General features: G+C 34.0%; 1 protein-coding gene across 1 annotated transcript in view; it reads left to right on the plus strand.

Annotated features, from left to right (window-relative positions):
- Positions 1 to 4,157: 4,157 nt before the first annotated feature.
- The window catches only part of LOC106977024 (sulfotransferase 1 family member D1-like), a 44,991-nt gene continuing 36,456 nt past the window's right edge, over positions 4,158 to 12,692 (plus strand). Inside the window, exon 1 of the mRNA XM_053217275.1 lies at positions 4,158 to 4,410. The gene's annotated coding sequence lies outside the window, so the exon portion shown is untranslated. The remainder of the gene's footprint in view (positions 4,411 to 12,692) is intronic.

Raw genomic sequence — 12,692 nt, forward strand, 5'->3', positions numbered from 1 at the left:
ACTTAACAGAAACCCATGGGGGAGGGGAAGGAAAAAAAAAAGAGGTTAGAGTGGGAGAGAGCCAAAGCATAAGAGACTGTTAAAAACTGAGAACAAACTGAGGGTTGATGGGGGTGGGGGGGGGGGAGGGTGGGTGATGGGTATTGAGGAGGGCACCTTTTGGGATGAGCACTGGGTGTTGTATGGAAACCAATTTGACAATAAATTTCATATATTGAAAAAAAAGAATAAATACATTTGGAGGCATAACTATACCTTTTGTATTTTCTTTTATTTTCTGAAAAATGGCCTACTTTGGAATTTATCTTAGTCTAATATAAGTTTTGGGAAGAACTGGACTGATTTCTAGATGTCTATAAATAATCCCAATGAGTATTATTTATGCTTGAATGTCTTTAGCTAATTTGAAATATTTATGCTCTAGAGGTCTTTCTGCCCTAATATATACAATGCAATGAATGTAAGCTCTGTACTCTTTAAAACTTCTAAAGAACGTGATATTTGCCAGTAAAACAAAACAAAAACAAAAGTAAGAGAAGAAGAATTGTTAGTTGCTATTTAAACAATGTTGTCTTGACTTGTATCTTATTTTTCTGTATTTGGTTGATGATTTTTTTCATCAATAAATGAAATTTTGCCATTTGTGACAACATGGATGAAATTTAAAGGCATTATGCTAAGTGAAGGAAGTCAGACAGAGACAAATACCATATGATCTCAGTTATATGTGAAACCTAAAAAAATAAAATAAAAAATAAACAAACAAAAACAAAAGGTCATAGATACAGGGAACAGACTGATTACCAGAGGCAGAGCTGGGGGTGATCAAAATGGGTGAAGGTAGTCAAAAGGTATAAACTTCTATTTATAATATAGTCATGGGGATGTAGTGTACAACATGGTGACTATAATAATACTGTATTGCATATTTGAAAGTTATTTAAAAGTCCTCATCGCAAGAAAAAATTTTGTATGTAACTGTGTTTGTAACTCTGCATGATGACAGATGTTAAGTAGGCTTATTGTGGTGATCATTTTGCAATATACACAAATATCTAATCATCATGTTGTACACCTGAAACTAACATAATGTTATATGTCAAATATACTTCAATTTTAGAAAAAAGTTTTTTTAGTATCTGGAAATAAAAAAATTAATTAAAAAAAAAAGCTGCCATGACATAAATATACTCAGCTCCATGGGCAGACCCTTATGGCCAAAAAAAAAAAAAAAGAGATCATCTGTCTTTGGCTACAATGGAGCTGAGGCATCCTGCCAACAACCATGCAAGTCAAGCATCTTATGTCTACCTAGGCACATATATATATATTTGTTATTAGCAAGAGTTTGAAAAAAGAAATTCCTTACTCATTTGCCAATGAAAATATTTTTTTCATTTATGTCAATTTTTTAAACCATTGAACATTAACTAAAATTTTTAGTACTTTTGTCCAAATCTGTGACTATCAAAACCAAAGTTGTCTACAAAGGGCCATATTTATTATAGACACTTTAGAGCAACTGCTTATAGGGAAAATATTAAACCTGTCTCCAACTTAGCCACCATTTAGGCACGTTTTATGAAAAGAGATTGTATTAGTCAGCTTTACTAAGAAATGAAACAATCTCAGACTTCTTGTTAACTACAACAAAGGGTTATTCCTTGTTTGTGTTGCTTTTGAGTGCTACATGGTTCCAGGCTTTAGACAGGCTGAGACTTTGACACATGTGTTTTTCATTTTGGGGCCCAGGCTGAAGGAGCAGTTCCTTTAGGAGACATGTTCACTCTCAAGGTAGACAAAAAAAGAACAAGAGATCCATGGTAAAATACAATGTCTCTTAAAGCATCATTGGCATCTTCTCACTTCTACTCACATGTAATTGGTCAGAGATCACGGCTTAAGTCCAAAGTTATTGAGCAGGAAAGTATACTGCTTTCAAACGCAAAGTACAGGACCGTGAATATTTGCCCACATTAATATAATCAACTCCCATAGCCTTCTCTCAACTTTTTACAGCTCTTTATTATCAAAACTGTTGGCATTGATTTGAAATCCTGCAGGAAGAATTGTATGATGAAGAGCTCAAGCACTCCCAATTTTTCTCTTAACTCCCTGCCATAACCTAAAACTCAGTTATTCATTCTCGTCTCACGGGAAGGCCTGTGAGAGTCCCAATGTTTGGGCTGAAGTGTCAGAATTGTTGGTGACTCCTTGACAGTGACAAAAACATTGAACTGATCTATACCTAAATGATCATTCAGGGTACATACTACATACATAGTAACATAGTTATAAGAAAATAGAGATTTATGTTTTGAGATATCTTGCCCTAAGTTTCAGTCTTATCTGATCAGGGTAGTATTGATGAAATCTACTGATATGTTGCTGCCAACCCTCAAACACTTATAGTCTCATTCTATATATAATTCATCTTTAAAGTATGTCTCTCTCTATATCTTTCTCTCATATATATATATATATATATATGTATATGTATATATATACACATATATATACACACACACACATTTGGAGGCATATATATATGTATATATATATATATATGCACAAGATCATGCAAATTTTTAAAACTTATTTCTAAACAATATTTATTTATAAAATGTATCCCTACAGAAAAGAATATTTAAAATACTGTTTCAGCAATCAACTTGACAATGCTTTTTAGACCAATAATAATTAGGACTTGGGAAAGTAAACCCTTTGAGTAATGGGGCAAGTTTACTAGGCTGGATACCTTTCATTTACCCCTCCAGGTTCCATCCTGTTTTCTGCCTTGGGAGGTTGAAGTGTATGGATTACATTAACAGGATTTTGGGCTCTCTGGCTTCTATTTGGCAGGAGATCTGAAGAAGAGAGGAGAATAAAGTTAAGCGGATTATCTCCCTGGACCTTTCTCATGAGGTCAAATTAAGTGGGATGCATCCTTCAATCAAACTAACCTGAAAAGTCTCATCCCTGAATTCCCTTGTTTTCATTAATGGCATGCTTTCTTCAGCTATATCTAGTAACACTAGGTCCTGAATCCATAAGTTGCAATTTTTCTGGAACATAAATCTTCAATCTCATGCAAGGGAGGCATGAGAAGAGCCTGAGCATCATATTCTAGCTGCAAGACCTGTGGAGAGGCAAACTGGAAATATTTTCCCCTGCTTTTCAGACTAATCTATAAATGGTATCTAATTTTCTCCAGATGTGTTGCCTTCCTGTAATTCTGTAGCAGTGTGACATTCAGGTTGTTTCTTAGTTTCTTCCCTGAAGCAGACTACAAGATAAAATCCTTAATCAAGATTTTCCCACTGGAGCCAAAGGAACGGTTGGATGTTCACAGAGGATGATAATATAGATTAATTATACCTTGGGGCACCAGAGTGGCTCTGTCGGGTAAGCATCTGACTCTTGACTTCAGCTCAGGTCATGGTGTCATGGTTCATGGTTTTGAGTCCCGGGACGGGCTCTGTGCTGACAGTGTGGAGCTTGCCTAGGATTCTCTCTCTCACCCCCTCTCTCTCTCTGTCCCTCTTCTGCTTGTGCTTCCCCCCCCCCAAACTAAATAAACATTTAAAAAACATCTTTATACTTTGTTGAATGAGAGGTTGCAATTTCAAATTCCATTTCTGTACAGTTTGATAAACTCACAGCTCTAAATAACTTTGCCCTGTGTTAACAGCATGATTTCAAGACCTAGAAACAAAAAGGAAGCATGTCATATATAGGTGATCATATGGAAAATGACAAGAGTTTCAAACCAGTTTTTCTATTTGGAAACAGAATTTTTACCACAGTCACCACTATTGACCCAGGGCTTAAAAAAGTGATACAGATCTGGCTCTGGATGGTAGAGGCTTCATTTAAGGAACAGAAGATATTCCAACTTTCCTTGGCTTCATGTTCTTTTCCCTTTGCTCTGACACAGGGAACATGTTCCTGCTGGTCTAATTTGCCCATGCAGTTCTAGAGGTACAAATAAATCACCTTTAAGTGAGGGTTTCTAATAAAAACACTGGAGCCATGAAATGGCATCCGTGTTATGCTTTTATAGCTGAAATCAAAAGCAAAAGTTAAAGAGCCTCCATTTACTACGCATAATTATTGGATAGTGTTCATTCCAGATTCCATGGATTTCTACAGGCTCTTTGTTTCCATCTATCTACCACCACAAGTAACAACAAAAAGACTTCCCTTAAGCATTTAATACTTAAACTGGTAATAAATAGACTTTGTACAGCTAATTATCAACCTCATATAGCCCTACAGATTTCATCTTTTCTTCCTAATGCATAAGACAGATTATCTTGGTTGACTGAACAATATATAGAGGGAAATTTCCAGTAACCAATTTCTGTAGAAACAAACTCTGGGCCTCCAGTTCCTCAAGACAAGCATCTGGTAAGTGATTTATCAACTCTCTCTTTAAAGTGTCAATATTTTGTGTAAAACTAAATTTAACAACTGAAAAATTAGAGAATGAGAAATGGAAAATTCTCGTATGGATGTTTTGCTGTGAAATGGGAACTATCTGGGGATTCTTAGGTCCAGATTTTCTATCATAAATTCAAAGCATTATTTTTCATATTTAAAATGGTATTGTCTGCAGAGGTAGTCTGCTCTACTAATTTTAACTTTGTAAAGCTAAAACTAATTTTAAAGGTTATTAATCTTCCACCTCAGTATTTCTGTTTATCTCGAAGGAATATTTATCTCAAAGGAATATCTCAACTACTTGGTTGAATTCTTTAAAAATGTGTGTGTAAGAATATGGAAATCCGATCTAGGTAAAGATACAAGTCTGCTTTTTTGTACTTCTTGAAATTACCAAAGAATTGTATTGTATAGATGTTAGATAAATGCATTTTCCATTGATGACTGCCTTTATTTCCTTTTTCAAAAATAATTTGACTATATGGCATGTGTTTCACTACAATGCATATATGATCTTTTTTATCTTTAAATTAGAGAACCACTACAGTAATGTGTTCTTCAGTTTCTACAAATTTATTACTTTCCTAAAGGTTTTGAAACATGATTATTTTTTCATGCACACTCTCCTACTGTCACTTTAATGAAAAACTACTTCAGAATGGTCTCGTCTATATCCCTTTGACTTTTACCTTAGATTTATTATTTAAGCAATATTCTAAAAACCCCACATTAGTACAGAAAACCTTAATAAATGAAGAGTCACTTGATATCACTAAATGTTTATTGTAGTAATGAGATTATTTAGCATTGTATTTTAACAACTGATGAAAAGAGTTTAATACATTTTAAACCTAAATATTTGAAATTAAAATGATTCTAGTAAGTCAGATTAATTTATTTGGGCTAATGCCCATGACCAGTCAATACAGGTTTTTTCAATGCATAAATGTTTACAATCACGTTTTTTTAAAAAGAAAAATATAAATATTTTCTTCAAGATGTGAAAATTAGAAGCCAATGTTCTGAAAATGTTCCAAAATTATATTTTATTTTACACCATTAAAATAGATTTATTAGCTATCAACATGAATAAAGCTATACTGAACTTTAAAATCACTATATTCCCGACTGAAAATGGGGATAATATAGTTGAAGGCTGTACGATCATATGATACCTAAATTTCCAGATATACTAGAAGAGGTATTTTATATGGTAAAAAAAAAAATTCATTTGGGGCCACATGACTCATTTAGTGTTTCATGATGGCTCAGACTATGCAGAGGGTATTTTCAGCAACAATTAGACCCTTTGTTTTCTCTGGAATGTTGGCAAGTGTATCCTTCTTCATTGCATCTAAGAACAACTTCCTGTTGTGTTCTGAAACTTGACAGAAATAAACTTGAAAGAGTTTGGAACTGATTTCAAAAGTCAATAGGAAGTAGCTATCCAAAGCCTTTAAAAGTTTGAAGAATACTTTCAAGGGTGTGTGTCCGGGCAGAATCTAAGACGTTGCAGTTGAAGATGCACACCTGAGTTAAAGTCATCTCCTTCTAGGAAAAATTAAAGCTTTATGAAACTTCACAACGCACACATCTAGCGCTCGCTTTGGCAGAACATACACAGGTACATTCATTTCATTGCATCTCATAGTACCACATCCTGAGAATAGATTTTAGAGAGGAGGAACAGTGGAATAACACTAATCTTTCCTAGAAAAGAGTAATTCTTTGTTTTGGAAAAGGTTTGGTGATAAGAGATCTGACATTGCCCAGGTAATTTTCTTTAGGTCTGATTCATCCCACTATAGGCCACTTTGCCTTTGTCAATGTGGGTTTAAGGCTTAATCTAACTCCAGTTTTGTCAAGTTAGCAGAAGTCAATGTTTTCAGCCTATATAAATATCATTATTTCTCAAAGACATTGAATTTTGTATCTTATTCTCCAAAGAAGGTTGTGCTAAAAGTTACAGTACCCATAGAAATTATAGATGGACAAGAAAGAAAGAAACATATTTTAAAGGAGAATAATGAAATACTTTTGTTAACAAAAGTGCTCAAATTGGTTTAAATATTAAAAGGGAATAAACATATGTGTGCATATATATATATATATATATATATATATATACACATATACACACACACATATGGATTTTTAAAAGGATGAATTGAGAAACAGAGAAAAAATATAGGCTAAGAAAAAGTAGTGCTATTGTCTAATAAGATAGATTCAAAACAAAAAAGATCAAGAGTTAGCTAAATCTATGTTAATAAATATTATATTCCATAATGAACACAATCACAGTTTTATAGTTCAGAGAGCATACTTTCAGAATAAGAAGAAAAACTCATTTACTGTGTATGTTAAAAGTTTTGAGAGAAATTGATAGAAATAGATATGCAGAGGTAAATCTTACACAACAGTAATCTATCTTAGAGATATTAAAATATTTTGAAGATTCAAAAATATATTGACATTGAATACATTTGTATATATGCATATATAAATATACACATTTACATATATATACAGATTTATACATACACATATATACACTAAATATGGACACTAATAGATATACCAATAGATATATCTTATACTACCAATAGATAATACAACTTGCCACAAAATGATCATTTTGATCATTTTGATCACAATCAAATGTAAAATATAAAATTTATGATGTTTGAATTCTCTAAACCAGCAAATTAACATAGAGAATCTAATTAAAAATTGTAAAATGAGACAAGTTAAATTTGCAAATTAAAGCCGAATCAAATACATTTTCTTTATAATAATCTATTGGGTTAGTAATCATATAATTAAATACAAATTATTTAGTACATAATGAAAACTGGAAATATTTGAGCCTCTTGGATTTGGCCAAAACTGACCAGTGACAAATTCAAAGCCTTAAATGTTTTTGGGGTGCCTGAGTGGCTCAGTTGGTTAAGCAACCAACTCTTGATTTCAGCTCAGGTAATGATCTCTTGGTTTGTGAGACTGAACACCATATCGGGCTCTGTGCTGACAGCATGGAGCCTGCTTAAACTTCTCTCTCTCCCTCTCTATCTATGCCCCTCCCCCACTCTCTCTCTCCCTCACTTTCTCTCTCTCTCTCTCTCTCAAAATAAATAAACATTTAAAAAGTTATTTAAAAATCCTTAAATGTTTTCATATTAAATTAAAGACAATTAATTATTCAACTGAAAAACAAACAAACAAAAAAAACAAAAAACAAAGAAGGAACAGGATGGTGTCCAGAATCCATAAATCTGTGTATTATTTTTTTGAGTATAGATGACCCACAGTGTTACATTAATTTATACACAGGTGTACAACTCAGTGATTTGACAAACTTGCACATTATGCTATGTTCACCATGTGTAGCTGCCATCTGTCCCATCACATCTCTATTAAAATGTCATTGCCTGTTTTCTTTATGCCGTGCCTTTTACTCCCATGATATATTCATTCCATAACTAGAAGCCTCTATCTTCACCTCCCCTTCACTGTTTTGCCCAACCCTGCATCTCTCCCCCCTCTGGCAACCATCAGTTTGTTCTCTGTATTTATAGATCTGATTCTGCTTTTTGTTGTTTCTTCTTCTTTTTTATTTTAGATTCCACTTTTGAGTATAATCATATGATATTTGTCTTTCTCTGACATATTTCACTTAGCATAGAACACTGTATGGTCCATCCATATTGTCTCAAATGGCACAATCTCATCCTTATTTATGGCTTAGAAATATTCCATTTTCTATTGATGGACACAGATTGCTTCCATGTCTTGGCTGTTGTAAATAATGTTGCAATAAACATAGGAGGGGATAAGCATATGTCTTTTCAAACTAGTGTTTTCATTTTCTTTGGTAAAAGACTCAGTAGTGGAATTATTGGATCATTTTTAATTTTTTGAGGAAACTCCATATGGTTTTCCACAATGGATGCACCAGCAGTGCACAAGGTTCTTTTTTCTCCACATCCTCACCAACACTTGTTGTTTCTTGTCATTTTGGCTTTAGCCATTCTAATTGGTGTGAAGTAATAGCTCTTGTGGTTTTGATTTGCATTTCCCTGATGATTAGTGAGGTTGAGTATCCTTTCATGTGTCTGTTGGCCATCTGTATGTCCTCCTGGGAAAAGCATTCAGGTCCTCTGCCCATTTTTTAATCAGTTGGTTTGTTTTTTAAGTATTAAGTTATATAAATTCTTTATATATTTTGGATATTAACCCCTTATTGAATATATCACTTGCAAATATCTTCTCCCATTCCATAGGTTGCCTTTTTGTTTTCTTGATGGTTTCCTTTATTGAGCAAACACTTTTTATTTTGATGTTGTCCCAATAGTTTATTTTTGCATTTATTTTCCTTGCCTAAGGAGATACATCTAGAAAAATGTTACCAGGGCTGATGTCAGAGAAATACTGCCTGGGGTTATGATCCTTCACTTCGTTATGTACATGTTGTTTGACTTTGGGAATTTCTCATAACATCTCCAACTCTCAGTTCCCTTTTCTGGAAAATAGGGGTAAATAATATCTATCTCATATATTGCTAGAAAGGTAAATTATTATTATAATTTTTTTGTGGTTAATATTTTATTGATCTTTACTCTGTGTCAAGCATTGTTCCAAGTACTTTACTCATTTAATTCTTACAAGTATCCAATGCGCTGAGACATAAAATAATTCCCATTTTTTATGGGATGAAGATATATATAGTCAAAAAAAATTACAAAAATTATTCAGAATCACACTTGAAAGGGCCTTTTGAAAACTGGCTCCAATCCATTGTGGGTGCTCCATAAATGTTTATTTCCCCACCTTCTTCCATCTGCCTTTGCCTACTTTTGATCGTACAAAACAGGAAACATTTGCTCAACCTTCTAACCAACTCTGCCAAATATTGCCTTTTTCTCTGCAGGAGAAATCCAAAGCTCCTACTTTTTAGGTGAAATCATACAGCACCATGGTGACAGAAAAGCCACATTTTAAAGAAAGAAAGACAAAATCAAGTTAAAGAAAAAAACAACCCACATTCAAACACAGACATACACAATTCTATTTTCAATGAAGATACATGCTTGTTATACTATTCCTAACATGTATATCATTTACACTTACAAACAAGAAGGCCCTATTATAAAGCAGAGTTGTATATACTTTCAGGAACTGAGATAGTGATCTCACCAATCTCTTCCATTGCTAGGTATTAGAGAGCTGTTTTCTGGATTTAACAAGGCCCTGGGGATGCCAGACGAAGAATATAATTAACTCTTTACCATAAAATACCTACGTTAAAAGACCCTGACAGTAAGAGTGCCTGGTAGCAAATGGCATCCATTACTTCCTGACTATGTACAAAGAATTGCCTGAGGATATGAAATAATAGGGTACATTCATCTTGCGAATATCTGTATGAGATGGAGGAAACAGGTAATTGCAATTATCTCCACTTAAATACTAAAGTTGTTAAGCATTTTTAAAGCTAATGGCTTGCTTAAGACAAATTATAGCGGCATCTGAGTTGCTCAGCCAGTTAAGCATCTGAGTCTTGGCTTCAGCTCAGGTCATGATCTCACGGTTTGAGTTGGACCTCCACGTAGGGTTCTGTGCTGATAGCATGGAGTCTGCTTGGGGTTCTCTCTCTCCCTCTCTCCCTACTCTTCCCCAGCTCCAGCTCTCAAAAATAAATAAATAAATAAACAAACAAACAAACAAACGTTTAAAAAAAGAGAGAGATTATAAAGCAGAGATTAAATATAAAAACTTAGACCATTATCTCTTTTTTGTGGGACTGAATCAAAGATAGAGAATAGTTCTCTAGATGAAAGAGAATGTATTTTTTTTCTGGTTTGAGACAGTGTTAAAATTTTAAAAAGCGTGAATTTTGAGATTATGATGGTATAAACGGTGACCATATGATAACACTTTTAGAAATACATGCCCGACAGTGTGCTGCATTTTCTTTTTCTTTTTCTTTTCTTCCAAGTTTTTATTTAAATTTAAGTTAGTTAACCTATAGTGTAGTATTGGTTTCAGGAGTAAAATTTGGAGATTCATCATTTACATAGAACACCCAATAGCATGATGCATTTTCATACACATTATTTCATTTATGATATTCTTTCAAGTTTTTATTTAAATTCCAGTTAGTTTCATTTATGAGCTTATGACAATGACATTGACACAATGACTATGATTCTATGAAATGGATGCTATCTGGTCAGATGAAATATTCTCTGCTCAAAAAAGTTCACTTGCCCAAAGCTACATAGTTGGTAAGTTCTAGATTTTTCTAGCAGTGGCCTTTTCAGCAACAAAGCTGAGAGCTTTCACTGTTGGATGAGTTAATTTCCAGGATGTGAAATCTGATTACCATTTAGAAGTTTTGTGTTATAGGGCAGGTTGCATAAACTCTGAAAATTTCCAATGATATATCATTTTCAAAGCTATTATTAAGTCAAGTGGAGATATATAATATGAAAATTATGACTATAAATGCTCATAAATATTAGTATTTTTCATGTATTATGCTTGGTGTTAATCCATGCTATCTTAGCCAACTAAACTTGATAACATAAACTAAGATCATTTATAGGATACAGTGTGTGGGAAAAGAACATGGGCTCATTTCTATGTAGACAGCAAACAAACAAAAGACAACAGTCAAAAGGCACATAATTGGATAATTTATTACAGACATAAACTGCCAAAAGTCATGTGAAAAATACAGAATATTGTATGTATTATTTTTGAGATTTTATAAATAAGAAGCTTTTATAAATGTACACTTTGAAGTTTGATAAAAGCAAAGCAGCATTTTAACTAGCAGTATCCTAACAGAATTTTTCAGCAATAGAGGAGTGTTGTGGTAAACATGTTCCTTTCTTGTTTCTACTGTTATGACCTAAAACATATAGTTGGGGGGCACTGGGTGGCTCAGTAGATTAAGCCTCCAACTTCATTCAGCTCAGGTCATGATCTCACTGCCTGTGAGTTCAAGCCCCACGTCAGGCTCTGTGCTGACAGCTGAGAGCCTGGAGCCTGCTTCAGATTCTGTGTCTCCCTCTCTCTCTGCCCCTCCCCTGCTAGACTCTGTCTCTCTCATAACTAAAATAAAAACATAAAAAAAAATTTTTTTTTAAACATATAGTTGGTAACCAGAGAATATTCGTTTTACTTAGAATTGGAGAATGTTAGGGGTGAAACAAACCAGAGTGACCATTTTGTGCATTTCCCATATTTTTTAGACAGGTAAAACTTGGCTCAGAAATAGGAGGTAAGTAATTCAGGTTTATACGGTTGGTTTGTGAAACAGCTCAAATGCCACACCTCAGATTCCCAATGCTGTGCTTTGAAAAGCCCCACAAATACAGCATTTCTATTGCTAAAATAGTTTAGTCTTTACACATTTAAAAAGGAGTTCATAAAATCTGTCCTGTTTAGGTGTGTTGAATATCGGGGCACCTGGGTGACTCAGTTGGTTAAGCGTCCAACTCTCGATTTCAGCTCAGGTCATGATCTCACGTTTGCTGAGTTCCAGCCCCATGTTGGGCTCCACATTGAGTGTGGAGCCAGCTTGGGATACTGTCTCTCTCCCTCTCTCTCTCCCTCTTTCTATCTCCTCTGTTTCCACTCTCTGTCTCAGAATAAACGCCTTTTAAAAAAGAATCTGAATATCAAAATATTATCACTTTCTAGGGGAATAATGTATTGATTATTGTGATTTTAATATTAACTTTTTTGTGATTAAGACACATCATATCCTTAGGTACAATATTTCATTATTTTAACTCATTAATAGGCATGAAAGCCAATGTTTGGTTTAGGTTAACATGGACTAACATTGACTTTTACCAGTGTGAAGAATATTAAGTAGTTTCCAAGGACTTATAATTATCTTCCAGAGGAAGTTATATTTCATGGGACATTTTGTTTACATCTATTTAATTTACTTGTTATTAGTAATTATATTTGATTTAAAAATTTTTTAAAAAAGATTATGCCTGGGTGGCTCAGTCAGTTAAACGTCTGACTTCAGCTCAGGTCATGATCTCAGGGCTCCTGGGTTTGAGCCCCGAGTCAGACCCTCTGCTGACAGCTCAGAGCCTGAAACCTTCTTGACATTTTGTGTCTCCTTCTCTCTCTGCCCCTCCCCCACTCACGCTCTGTCTCCCTCTCTCCCTTTCTCAAAAATAAACATTTAAAATTAATAATTACATTTGAATTACCTACAAAAA

Source organism: Acinonyx jubatus, chromosome B1 (genome assembly GCF_027475565.1).
Source record: "Acinonyx jubatus isolate Ajub_Pintada_27869175 chromosome B1, VMU_Ajub_asm_v1.0, whole genome shotgun sequence".
In the NCBI taxonomy this organism is placed as follows: domain Eukaryota; kingdom Metazoa; phylum Chordata; class Mammalia; order Carnivora; family Felidae; genus Acinonyx; species Acinonyx jubatus.